Source organism: Lissotriton helveticus, chromosome 8, assembly GCF_964261635.1.
Source record: "Lissotriton helveticus chromosome 8, aLisHel1.1, whole genome shotgun sequence".
NCBI lineage: Eukaryota > Metazoa > Chordata > Amphibia > Caudata > Salamandridae > Lissotriton > Lissotriton helveticus.
The window spans coordinates 1,175,606,514-1,175,619,664 of record NC_136069.1 but is presented as its reverse complement, the minus strand read 5'-3'; the positions used below and the strand labels follow the sequence as shown (position 1 = coordinate 1,175,619,664).

The following is a 13,151-nucleotide window of genomic DNA, read 5'->3' as shown; positions in this document are numbered from 1 at the left end:
GTCCACCCTAAGCGTGGAAGGGTATGCTCAGATGTGAGTCCCTTGCTCATTGCACCATCAGGATTCAAGCAAGCCGGGCCGAAGACGGCTGAAATGCCAGAAACCGGTCCCCGGAAGCTTGTTTCCTTCCCAGTGTAAGAATTGGCTTTTGTAGTCTGGTCTGCCCTGTTCCCATGATGCACTGGGCCAGGGACAGACTAATTTGCATACAGCCAGGTTCTGAAACTGGGATGGTGCAATGAGCTAAAAAACGGTGTTGGATTTAGCCCTGATCTCTTGACTGGGTGAGAGTATTCTGCTTAATTCAGAGACTCTGTCCATCACCACCCCTTGTTGTAAATATTTTTGTCCACCCTAAGCGTGGAAGGGTATGCTCAGATGTGAGTCCCTTGCTCATTGCACCATCAGGATTCAAGCAAGCCGGGCCGAAGACGGCTGAAATGCCAGAAACCGGTCCCCGGAAGCTTGTTTCCTTCCCAGTGTAAGAATTGGCTTTTGTAGTCTGGTCTGCCCTGTTCCCATGATGCACTGGGCCAGGGAGAGACTAATTTGCATACAGCCAGGTTCTGAAACTGGGATGGTGCAATGAGCTAAAAAACGGTGTTGGATTTAGCCCTGATCTCTTGACTGGGTGAGAGTATTCTGCTTAATTCAGAGACTCTGTCCATCACCACCCCTTGTTGTAAATATTTTTGTCCACCCTAAGCGTGGAAGGGTATGCTCAGATGTGAGTCCCTTGCTCATTGCACCATCAGGATTCAAGCAAGCCGGGCCGAAGACGGCTGAAATGCCAGAAACCGGTCCCCGGAAGCTTGTTTCCTTCCCAGTGTAAGAATTGGCTTTTGTAGTCTGGTCTGCCCTGTTCCCATGATGCACTGGGCCAGGGACAGACTAATTTGCATACAGCCAGGTTCTGAAACTGGGATGGTGCAATGAGCTAAAAAACGGTGTTGGATTTAGCCCTGATCTCTTGACTGGGTGAGAGTATTCTGCTTAATTCAGAGACTCTGTCCATCACCACCCCTTGTTGTAAATATTTTTGTCCACCCTAAGCGTGGAAGGGTATGCTCAGATGTGAGTCCCTTGCTCATTGCACCATCAGGATTCAAGCAAGCCGGGCCGAAGACGGCTGAAATGCCAGAAACCGGTCCCCGGAAGCTTGTTTCCTTCCCAGTGTAAGAATTGGCTTTTGTAGTCTGGTCTGCCCTGTTCCCATGATGCACTGGGCCAGGGACAGACTAATTTGCATACAGCCAGGTTCTGAAACTGGGATGGTGCAATGAGCTAAAAAACGGTGTTGGATTTAGCCCTGATCTCTTGACTGGGTGAGAGTATTCTGCTTAATTCAGAGACTCTGTCCATCACCACCCCTTGTTGTAAATATTTTTGTCCACCCTAAGCGTGGAAGGGTATGCTCAGATGTGAGTGCCTTGCTCATCGCACCATCAGGATTCAAGCAAGCCGGGCCGAAGACGGCTGAAATGCCAGAAACCGGTCCCCGGAAGCTTGTTTCCTTCCCAGTGTAAGAATTGGCTTTTGTAGTCTGGTCTGCCCTGTTCCCATGATGCACTGGGCCAGGGACAGACTAATTTGCATACAGCCAGGTTCTGAAACTGGGATGGTGCAATGAGCTAAAAAACGGTGTTGGATGTAGCCCTGATCTCTTCATTGGGTGAGAGTATTCTGCTTAATTCAGAGACTCTGTCCATCACCACCCCTTGTTGTAAATATTTTTGTCCACCCTAAGCGTGGAAGGGTATGCTCAGATGTGAGTCCCTTGCTCATTGCACCATCAGGATTCAAGCAAGCCGGGCCGAAGACGGCTGAAATGCCAGAAACCGGTCCCCGGAAGCTTGTTTCCTTCCCAGTGTAAGAATTGGCTTTTGTAGTCTGGTCTGCCCTGTTCCCATGATGCACTGGGCCAGGGACAGACTAATTTGCATACAGCCAGGTTCTGAAACTGGGATGGGGCAATTAGCTAAAAAACGGTGTTGGATTTAGCCCTGATCTCTTGACTGGGTGAGAGTATTCTGCTTAATTCAGAGACTCTGTCCATCACCACCCCTTGTTGTAAATATTTTTGTCCACCCTAAGCGTGGAAGGGTATGCTCAGATGTGAGTCCCTTGCTCATTGCACCATCAGGATTCAAGCAAGCCGGGCCGAAGACGGCTGAAATGCCAGAAACCGGTCCCCGGAAGCTTGTTTCCTTCCCAGTGTAAGAATTGGCTTTTGTAGTCTGGTCTGCCCTGTTCCCATGATGCACTGGGCCAGGGACAGACTAATTTGCATACAGCCAGGTTCTGAAACTGGGATGGTGCAATGAGCTAAAAAACGGTGTTGGATTTAGCCCTGATCTCTTGACTGGGTGAGAGTATTCTGCTTAATTCAGAGACTCTGTCCATCACCACCCCTTGTTGTAAATATTTTTGTCCACCCTAAGCGTGGAAGGGTATGCTCAGATGTGAGTCCCTTGCTCATTGCACCATCAGGATTCAAGCAAGCCGGGCCGAAGACGGCTGAAATGCCAGAAACCGGTCCCCGGAAGCTTGTTTCCTTCCCAGTGTAAGAATTGGCTTTTGTAGTCTGGTCTGCCCTGTTCCCATGATGCACTGGGCCAGGGACAGACTAATTTGCATACAGCCAGGTTCTGAAACTGGGATGGTGCAATGAGCTAAAAAACGGTGTTGGATTTAGCCCTGATCTCTTGACTGGGTGAGAGTATTCTGCTTAATTCAGAGACTCTGTCCATCGCCACTCCTTGTTGTAAATATTTTTGTCCACCCTAAGCGTGGAAGGGTATGCTCAGATGTGAGTCCCTTGCTCATTGCACCATCAGGATTCAAGCAAGCCGGGCCGAAGACGGCTGAAATGCCAGAAACCGGTCCCCGGAAGCTTGTTTCCTTCCCAGTGTAAGAATTGGCTTTTGTAGTCTGGTCTGCCCTGTTCCCATGATGCACTGGGCCAGGGACAGACTAATTTGCATACAGCCAGGTTCTGAAACTGGGATGGTGCAATGAGCTAAAAAACGGTGTTGGATTTAGCCCTGATCTCTTGACTGGGTGAGAGTATTCTGCTTAATTCAGAGACTCTGTCCATCACCACCCCTTGTTGTAAATATTTTTGTCCACCCTAAGCGTGGAAGGGTATGCTCAGATGTGAGTCCCTTGCTCATTGCACCATCAGGATTCAAGCAAGCCGGGCCGAAGACGGCTGAAATGCCAGAAACCGGTCCCCGGAAGCTTGTTTCCTTCCCAGTGTAAGAATTGGCTTTTGTAGTCTGGTCTGCCCTGTTCCCATGATGCACTGGGCCAGGGACAGACTAATTTGCATACAGCCAGGTTCTGAAACTGGGATGGTGCAATGAGCTAAAAAACGGTGTTGGATTTAGCCCTGATCTCTTGACTGGGTGAGAGTATTCTGCTTAATTCAGAGACTCTGTCCATCACCACCCCTTGTTGTAAATATTTTTGTCCACCCTAAGCGTGGAAGGGTATGCTCAGATGTGAGTCCCTTGCTCATTGCACCATCAGGATTCAAGCAAGCCGGGCCGAAGACGGCTGAAATGCCAGAAACCGGTCCCCGGAAGCTTGTTTCCTTCCCAGTGTAAGAATTGGCTTTTGTAGTCTGGTCTGCCCTGTTCCCATGATGCACTGGGCCAGGGAGAGACTAATTTGCATACAGCCAGGTTCTGAAACTGGGATGGTGCAATGAGCTAAAAAACGGTGTTGGATTTAGCCCTGATCTCTTGACTGGGTGAGAGTATTCTGCTTAATTCAGAGACTCTGTCCATCACCACCCCTTGTTGTAAATATTTTTGTCCACCCTAAGCGTGGAAGGGTATGCTCAGATGTGAGTCCCTTGCTCATTGCACCATCAGGATTCAAGCAAGCCGGGCCGAAGACGGCTGAAATGCCAGAAACCGGTCCCCGGAAGCTTGTTTCCTTCCCAGTGTAAGAATTGGCTTTTGTAGTCTGGTCTGCCCTGTTCCCATGATGCACTGGGCCAGGGACAGACTAATTTGCATACAGCCAGGTTCTGAAACTGGGATGGTGCAATGAGCTAAAAAACGGTGTTGGATTTAGCCCTGATCTCTTGACTGGGTGAGAGTATTCTGCTTAATTCAGAGACTCTGTCCATCACCACCCCTTGTTGTAAATATTTTTGTCCACCCTAAGCGTGGAAGGGTATGCTCAGATGTGAGTCCCTTGCTCATTGCACCATCAGGATTCAAGCAAGCCGGGCCGAAGACGGCTGAAATGCCAGAAACCGGTCCCCGGAAGCTTGTTTCCTTCCCAGTGTAAGAATTGGCTTTTGTAGTCTGGTCTGCCCTGTTCCCATGATGCACTGGGCCAGGGACAGACTAATTTGCATACAGCCAGGTTCTGAAACTGGGATGGTGCAATGAGCTAAAAAACGGTGTTGGATTTAGCCCTGATCTCTTGACTGGGTGAGAGTATTCTGCTTAATTCAGAGACTCTGTCCATCACCACCCCTTGTTGTAAATATTTTTGTCCACCCTAAGCGTGGAAGGGTATGCTCAGATGTGAGTCCCTTGCTCATTGCACCATCAGGATTCAAGCAAGCCGGGCCGAAGACGGCTGAAATGCCAGAAACCGGTCCCCGGAAGCTTGTTTCCTTCCCAGTGTAAGAATTGGCTTTTGTAGTCTGGTCTGCCCTGTTCCCATGATGCACTGGGCCAGGGACAGACTAATTTGCATACAGCCAGGTTCTGAAACTGGGATGGTGCAATGAGCTAAAAAACGGTGTTGGATTTAGCCCTGATCTCTTGACTGGGTGAGAGTATTCTGCTTAATTCAGAGACTCTGTCCATCACCACCCCTTGTTGTAAATATTTTTGTCCACCCTAAGCGTGGAAGGGTATGCTCAGATGTGAGTCCCTTGCTCATTGCACCATCAGGATTCAAGCAAGCCGGGCCGAAGACGGCTGAAATGCCAGAAACCGGTCCCCGGAAGCTTGTTTCCTTCCCAGTGTAAGAATTGGCTTTTGTAGTCTGGTCTGCCCTGTTCCCATGATGCACTGGGCCAGGGACAGACTAATTTGCATACAGCCAGGTTCTGAAACTGGGATGGTGCAATGAGCTAAAAAACGGTGTTGGATTTAGCCCTGATCTCTTGACTGGGTGAGAGTATTCTGCTTAATTCAGAGACTCTGTCCATCACCACCCCTTGTTGTAAATATTTTTGTCCACCCTAAGCGTGGAAGGGTATGCTCAGATGTGAGTCCCTTGCTCATTGCACCATCAGGATTCAAGCAAGCCGGGCCGAAGACGGCTGAAATGCCAGAAACCGGTCCCCGGAAGCTTGTTTCCTTCCCAGTGTAAGAATTGGCTTTTGTAGTCTGGTCTGCCCTGTTCCCATGATGCACTGGGCCAGGGACAGACTAATTTGCATACAGCCAGGTTCTGAAACTGGGATGGTGCAATGAGCTAAAAAACGGTGTTGGATTTAGCCCTGATCTCTTGACTGGGTGAGAGTATTCTGCTTAATTCAGAGACTCTGTCCATCACCACCCCTTGTTGTAAATATTTTTGTCCACCCTAAGCGTGGAAGGGTATGCTCAGATGTGAGTGCCTTGCTCATCGCACCATCAGGATTCAAGCAAGCCGGGCCGAAGACGGCTGAAATGCCAGAAACCGGTCCCCGGAAGCTTGTTTCCTTCCCAGTGTAAGAATTGGCTTTTGTAGTCTGGTCTGCCCTGTTCCCATGATGCACTGGGCCAGGGACAGACTAATTTGCATACAGCCAGGTTCTGAAACTGGGATGGTGCAATGAGCTAAAAAACGGTGTTGGATGTAGCCCTGATCTCTTGATTGGGTGAGAGTATTCTGCTTAATTCAGAGACTCTGTCCATCACCACCCCTTGTTGTAAATATTTTTGTCCACCCTAAGCGTGGAAGGGTATGCTCAGATGTGAGTCCCTTGCTCATTGCACCATCAGGATTCAAGCAAGCCGGGCCGAAGACGGCTGAAATGCCAGAAACCGGTCCCCGGAAGCTTGTTTCCTTCCCAGTGTAAGAATTGGCTTTTGTAGTCTGGTCTGCCCTGTTCCCATGATGCACTGGGCCAGGGACAGACTAATTTGCATACAGCCAGGTTCTGAAACTGGGATGGTGCAATTAGCTAAAAAACGGTGTTGGATTTAGCCCTGATCTCTTGACTGGGTGAGAGTATTCTGCTTAATTCAGAGACTCTGTCCATCACCACCCCTTGTTGTAAATATTTTTGTCCACCCTAAGCGTGGAAGGGTATGCTCAGATGTGAGTCCCTTGCTCATTGCACCATCAGGATTCAAGCAAGCCGGGCCGAAGACGGCTGAAATGCCAGAAACCGGTCCCCGGAAGCTTGTTTCCTTCCCAGTGTAAGAATTGGCTTTTGTAGTCTGGTCTGCCCTGTTCCCATGATGCACTGGGCCAGGGACAGACTAATTTGCATACAGCCAGGTTCTGAAACTGGGATGGTGCAATGAGCTAAAAAACGGTGTTGGATTTAGCCCTGATCTCTTGACTGGGTGAGAGTATTCTGCTTAATTCAGAGACTCTGTCCATCACCACCCCTTGTTGTAAATATTTTTGTCCACCCTAAGCGTGGAAGGGTATGCTCAGATGTGAGTCCCTTGCTCATTGCACCATCAGGATTCAAGCAAGCCGGGCCGAAGACGGCTGAAATGCCAGAAACCGGTCCCCGGAAGCTTGTTTCCTTCCCAGTGTAAGAATTGGCTTTTGTAGTCTGGTCTGCCCTGTTCCCATGATGCACTGGGCCAGGGACAGACTAATTTGCATACAGCCAGGTTCTGAAACTGGGATGGTGCAATGAGCTAAAAAACGGTGTTGGATTTAGCCCTGATCTCTTGACTGGGTGAGAGTATTCTGCTTAATTCAGAGACTCTGTCCATCGCCACTCCTTGTTGTAAATATTTTTGTCCACCCTAAGCGTGGAAGGGTATGCTCAGATGTGAGTCCCTTGCTCATTGCACCATCAGGATTCAAGCAAGCCGGGCCGAAGACGGCTGAAATGCCAGAAACCGGTCCCCGGAAGCTTGTTTCCTTCCCAGTGTAAGAATTGGCTTTTGTAGTCTGGTCTGCCCTGTTCCCATGATGCACTGGGCCAGGGACAGACTAATTTGCATACAGCCAGGTTCTGAAACTGGGATGGTGCAATGAGCTAAAAAACGGTGTTGGATTTAGCCCTGATCTCTTGACTGGGTGAGAGTATTCTGCTTAATTCAGAGACTCTGTCCATCACCACCCCTTGTTGTAAATATTTTTGTCCACCCTAAGCGTGGAAGGGTATGCTCAGATGTGAGTCCCTTGCTCATTGCACCATCAGGATTCAAGCAAGCCGGGCCGAAGACGGCTGAAATGCCAGAAACCGGTCCCCGGAAGCTTGTTTCCTTCCCAGTGTAAGAATTGGCTTTTGTAGTCTGGTCTGCCCTGTTCCCATGATGCACTGGGCCAGGGACAGACTAATTTGCATACAGCCAGGTTCTGAAACTGGGATGGTGCAATGAGCTAAAAAACGGTGTTGGATTTAGCCCTGATCTCTTGACTGGGTGAGAGTATTCTGCTTAATTCAGAGACTCTGTCCATCACCACCCCTTGTTGTAAATATTTTTGTCCACCCTAAGCGTGGAAGGGTATGCTCAGATGTGAGTCCCTTGCTCATTGCACCATCAGGATTCAAGCAAGCCGGGCCGAAGACGGCTGAAATGCCAGAAACCGGTCCCCGGAAGCTTGTTTCCTTCCCAGTGTAAGAATTGGCTTTTGTAGTCTGGTCTGCCCTGTTCCCATGATGCACTGGGCCAGGGACAGACTAATTTGCATACAGCCAGGTTCTGAAACTGGGATGGTGCAATGAGCTAAAAAACGGTGTTGGATTTAGCCCTGATCTCTTGACTGGGTGAGAGTATTCTGCTTAATTCAGAGACTCTGTCCATCACCACCCCTTGTTGTAAATATTTTTGTCCACCCTAAGCGTGGAAGGGTATGCTCAGATGTGAGTCCCTTGCTCATTGCACCATCAGGATTCAAGCAAGCCGGGCCGAAGACGGCTGAAATGCCAGAAACCGGTCCCCGGAAGCTTGTTTCCTTCCCAGTGTAAGAATTGGCTTTTGTAGTCTGGTCTGCCCTGTTCCCATGATGCACTGGGCCAGGGAGAGACTAATTTGCATACAGCCAGGTTCTGAAACTGGGATGGTGCAATGAGCTAAAAAACGGTGTTGGATTTAGCCCTGATCTCTTGACTGGGTGAGAGTATTCTGCTTAATTCAGAGACTCTGTCCATCACCACCCCTTGTTGTAAATATTTTTGTCCACCCTAAGCGTGGAAGGGTATGCTCAGATGTGAGTCCCTTGCTCATTGCACCATCAGGATTCAAGCAAGCCGGGCCGAAGACGGCTGAAATGCCAGAAACCGGTCCCCGGAAGCTTGTTTCCTTCCCAGTGTAAGAATTGGCTTTTGTAGTCTGGTCTGCCCTGTTCCCATGATGCACTGGGCCAGGGACAGACTAATTTGCATACAGCCAGGTTCTGAAACTGGGATGGTGCAATGAGCTAAAAAACGGTGTTGGATTTAGCCCTGATCTCTTGACTGGGTGAGAGTATTCTGCTTAATTCAGAGACTCTGTCCATCACCACCCCTTGTTGTAAATATTTTTGTCCACCCTAAGCGTGGAAGGGTATGCTCAGATGTGAGTCCCTTGCTCATTGCACCATCAGGATTCAAGCAAGCCGGGCCGAAGACGGCTGAAATGCCAGAAACCGGTCCCCGGAAGCTTGTTTCCTTCCCAGTGTAAGAATTGGCTTTTGTAGTCTGGTCTGCCCTGTTCCCATGATGCACTGGGCCAGGGACAGACTAATTTGCATACAGCCAGGTTCTGAAACTGGGATGGTGCAATGAGCTAAAAAACGGTGTTGGATTTAGCCCTGATCTCTTGACTGGGTGAGAGTATTCTGCTTAATTCAGAGACTCTGTCCATCACCACCCCTTGTTGTAAATATTTTTGTCCACCCTAAGCGTGGAAGGGTATGCTCAGATGTGAGTGCCTTGCTCATCGCACCATCAGGATTCAAGCAAGCCGGGCCGAAGACGGCTGAAATGCCAGAAACCGGTCCCCGGAAGCTTGTTTCCTTCCCAGTGTAAGAATTGGCTTTTGTAGTCTGGTCTGCCCTGTTCCCATGATGCACTGGGCCAGGGACAGACTAATTTGCATACAGCCAGGTTCTGAAACTGGGATGGTGCAATGAGCTAAAAAACGGTGTTGGATTTAGCCCTGATCTCTTGACTGGGTGAGAGTATTCTGCTTAATTCAGAGACTCTGTCCATCACCACCCCTTGTTGTAAATATTTTTGTCCACCCTAAGCGTGGAAGGGTATGCTCAGATGTGAGTCCCTTGCTCATTGCACCATCAGGATTCAAGCAAGCCGGGCCGAAGACGGCTGAAATGCCAGAAACCGGTCCCCGGAAGCTTGTTTCCTTCCCAGTGTAAGAATTGGCTTTTGTAGTCTGGTCTGCCCTGTTCCCATGATGCACTGGGCCAGGGACAGACTAATTTGCATACAGCCAGGTTCTGAAACTGGGATGGTGCAATGAGCTAAAAAACGGTGTTGGATTTAGCCCTGATCTCTTGACTGGGTGAGAGTATTCTGCTTAATTCAGAGACTCTGTCCATCACCACCCCTTGTTGTAAATATTTTTGTCCACCCTAAGCGTGGAAGGGTATGCTCAGATGTGAGTCCCTTGCTCATTGCACCATCAGGATTCAAGCAAGCCGGGCCAAAGACGGCTGAAATGCCATAAACCGGTCCCCGGAAGCTTGTTTCCTTCCCAGTGTAAGAATTGGCTTTTGTAGTCTGGTCTGCCCTGTTCCCATGATGCACTGGGCCAGGGACAGACTAATTTGCATACAGCCAGGTTCTGAAACTGGGATGGTGCAATGAGCTAAAAAACGGTGTTGGATTTAGCCCTGATCTCTTGACTGGGTGAGAGTATTCTGCTTAATTCAGAGACTCTGTCCATCACCACCCCTTGTTGTAAATATTTTTGTCCACCCTAAGCGTGGAAGGGTATGCTCAGATGTGAGTCCCTTGCTCATTGCACCATCAGGATTCAAGCAAGCCGGGCCGAAGACGGCTGAAATGCCAGAAACCGGTCCCCGGAAGCTTGTTTCCTTCCCAGTGTAAGAATTGGCTTTTGTAGTCTGGTCTGCCCTGTTCCCATGATGCACTGGGCCAGGGACAGACTAATTTGCATACAGCCAGGTTCTGAAACTGGGATGGTGCAATGAGCTAAAAAACGGTGTTGGATTTAGCCCTGATCTCTTGACTGGGTGAGAGTATTCTGCTTAATTCAGAGACTCTGTCCATCACCACCCCTTGTTGTAAATATTTTTGTCCACCCTAAGCGTGGAAGGGTATGCTCAGATGTGAGTCCCTTGCTCATTGCACCATCAGGATTCAAGCAAGCCGGGCCGAAGACGGCTGAAATGCCAGAAACCGGTCCCCGGAAGCTTGTTTCCTTCCCAGTGTAAGAATTGGCTTTTGTAGTCTGGTCTGCCCTGTTCCCATGATGCACTGGGCCAGGGACAGACTAATTTGCATACAGCCAGGTTCTGAAACTGGGATGGTGCAATGAGCTAAAAAACGGTGTTGGATTTAGCCCTGATCTCTTGACTGGGTGAGAGTATTCTGCTTAATTCAATGACTCTGTCCATCACCACCCCTTGTTGTAAATATTTTTGTCCACCCTAAGCGTGGAAGGGTATGCTCAGATGTGAGTCCCTTGCTCATTGCACCATCAGGATTCAAGCAAGCCGGGCCGAAGACGGCTGAAATGCCAGAAACCGGTCCCCGGAAGCTTGTTTCCTTCCCAGTGTAAGAATTGGCTTTTGTAGTCTGGTCTGCCCTGTTCCCATGATGCACTGGGCCAGGGACAGACTAATTTGCATACAGCCAGGTTCTGAAACTGGGATGGTGCAATGAGCTAAAAAACGGTGTTGGATTTAGCCCTGATCTCTTGACTGGGTGAGAGTATTCTGCTTAATTCAGAGACTCTGTCCATCACCACCCCTTGTTGTAAATATTTTTGTCCACCCTAAGCGTGGAAGGGTATGCTCAGATGTGAGTCCCTTGCTCATTGCACCATCAGGATTCAAGCAAGCCGGGCCGAAGACGGCTGAAATGCCAGAAACCGGTCCCCGGAAGCTTGTTTCCTTCCCAGTGTAAGAATTGGCTTTTGTAGTCTGGTCTGCCCTGTTCCCATGGTGCACTGGGCCAGGGACAGACTAATTTGCATACAGCCAGGTTCTGAAACTGGGATGGTGCAATGAGCTAAAAAACGGTGTTGGATTTAGCCCTGATCTCTTGACTGGGTGAGAGTATTCTGCTTAATTCAGAGACTCTGTCCATCACCACCCCTTGTTGTAAATATTTTTGTCCACCCTAAGCGTGGAAGGGTATGCTCAGATGTGAGTCCCTTGCTCATTGCACCATCAGGATTCAAGCAAGCCGGGCCGAAGACGGCTGAAATGCCAGAAACCGGTCCCCGGAAGCTTGTTTCCTTCCCAGTGTAAGAATTGGCTTTTGTAGTCTGGTCTGCCCTGTTCCCATGATGCACTGGGCCAGGGACAGACTAATTTGCATACAGCCAGGTTCTGAAACTGGGATGGTGCAATGAGCTAAAAAACGGTGTTGGATTTAGCCCTGATCTCTTGACTGGGTGAGAGTATTCTGCTTAATTCAGAGACTCTGTCCATCACCACCCCTTGTTGTAAATATTTTTGTCCACCCTAAGCGTGGAAGGGTATGCTCAGATGTGAGTCCCTTGCTCATTGCACCATCAGGATTCAAGCAAGCCGGGCCGAAGACGGCTGAAATGCCAGAAACCGGTCCCCGGAAGCTTGTTTCCTTCCCAGTGTAAGAATTGGCTTTTGTAGTCTGGTCTGCCCTGTTCCCATGATGCACTGGGCCAGGGACAGACTAATTTGCATACAGCCAGGTTCTGAAACTGGGATGGTGCAATGAGCTAAAAAACGGTGTTGGATTTAGCCCTGATCTCTTGACTGGGTGAGAGTATTCTGCTTAATTCAGAGACTCTGTCCATCACCACCCCTTGTTGTAAATATTTTTGTCCACCCTAAGCGTGGAAGGGTATGCTCAGATGTGAGTCCCTTGCTCATTGCACCATCAGGATTCAAGCAAGCCGGGCCGAAGACGGCTGAAATGCCAGAAACCGGTCCCCGGAAGCTTGTTTCCTTCCCAGTGCAAGAATTGGCTTTTGTAGTCTGGTCTGCCCTGTTCCCATGATGCACTGGGCCAGGGACACACTAATTTGCATACAGCCAGGTTCTGAAACTGGGATGGTGCAATGAGCTAAAAAACGGTGTTGGATTTAGCCCTGATCTCTTGACTGGGTGAGAGTATTCTGCTTAATTCAATGACTCTGTCCATCACCACCCCTTGTTGTAAATATTTTTGTCCACCCTAAGCGTGGAAGGGTATGCTCAGATGTGAGTCCCTTGCTCATTGCACCATCAGGATTCAAGCAAGCCGGGCCGAAGACGGCTGAAATGCCAGAAACCGGTCCCCGGAAGCTTGTTTCCTTCCCAGTGTAAGAATTGGCTTTTGTAGTCTGGTCTGCCCTGTTCCCATGATGCACTGGGCCAGGGACAGACTAATTTGCATACAGCCAGGTTCTGAAACTGGGATGGTGCAATGAGCTAAAAAACGGTGTTGGATTTAGCCCTGATCTCTTGACTGGGTGAGAGTATTCTGCTTAATTCAGAGACTCTGTCCATCACCACCCCTTGTTGTAAATATTTTTGTCCACCCTAAGCGTGGAAGGGTATGCTCAGATGTGAGTCCCTTGCTCATTGCACCATCAGGATTCAAGCAAGCCGGGCCGAAGACGGCTGAAATGCCAGAAACCGGTCCCCGGAAGCTTGTTTCCTTCCCAGTGTAAGAATTGGCTTTTGTAGTCTGGTCTGCCCTGCCCTGTTCCCATGGTGCACTGGGCCAGGGACAGACTAATTTGCATACAGCCAGGTTCTGAAACTGGGATGGTGCAATGAGCTAAAAAACGGTGTTGGATTTAGCCCTGATCTCTTGACTGGGTGAGAGTATTCTGCTTAATTCA

General features: G+C 49.3%; 1 protein-coding gene across 4 annotated transcripts in view; it reads right to left on the bottom strand.

Annotated features, from left to right (window-relative positions):
• Window positions 1-13,151, bottom strand: part of REPS2 (RALBP1 associated Eps domain containing 2) — a 1,083,293-nt gene that overhangs the window by 227,702 nt on the left and 842,440 nt on the right. The window lies entirely within an intron of this gene.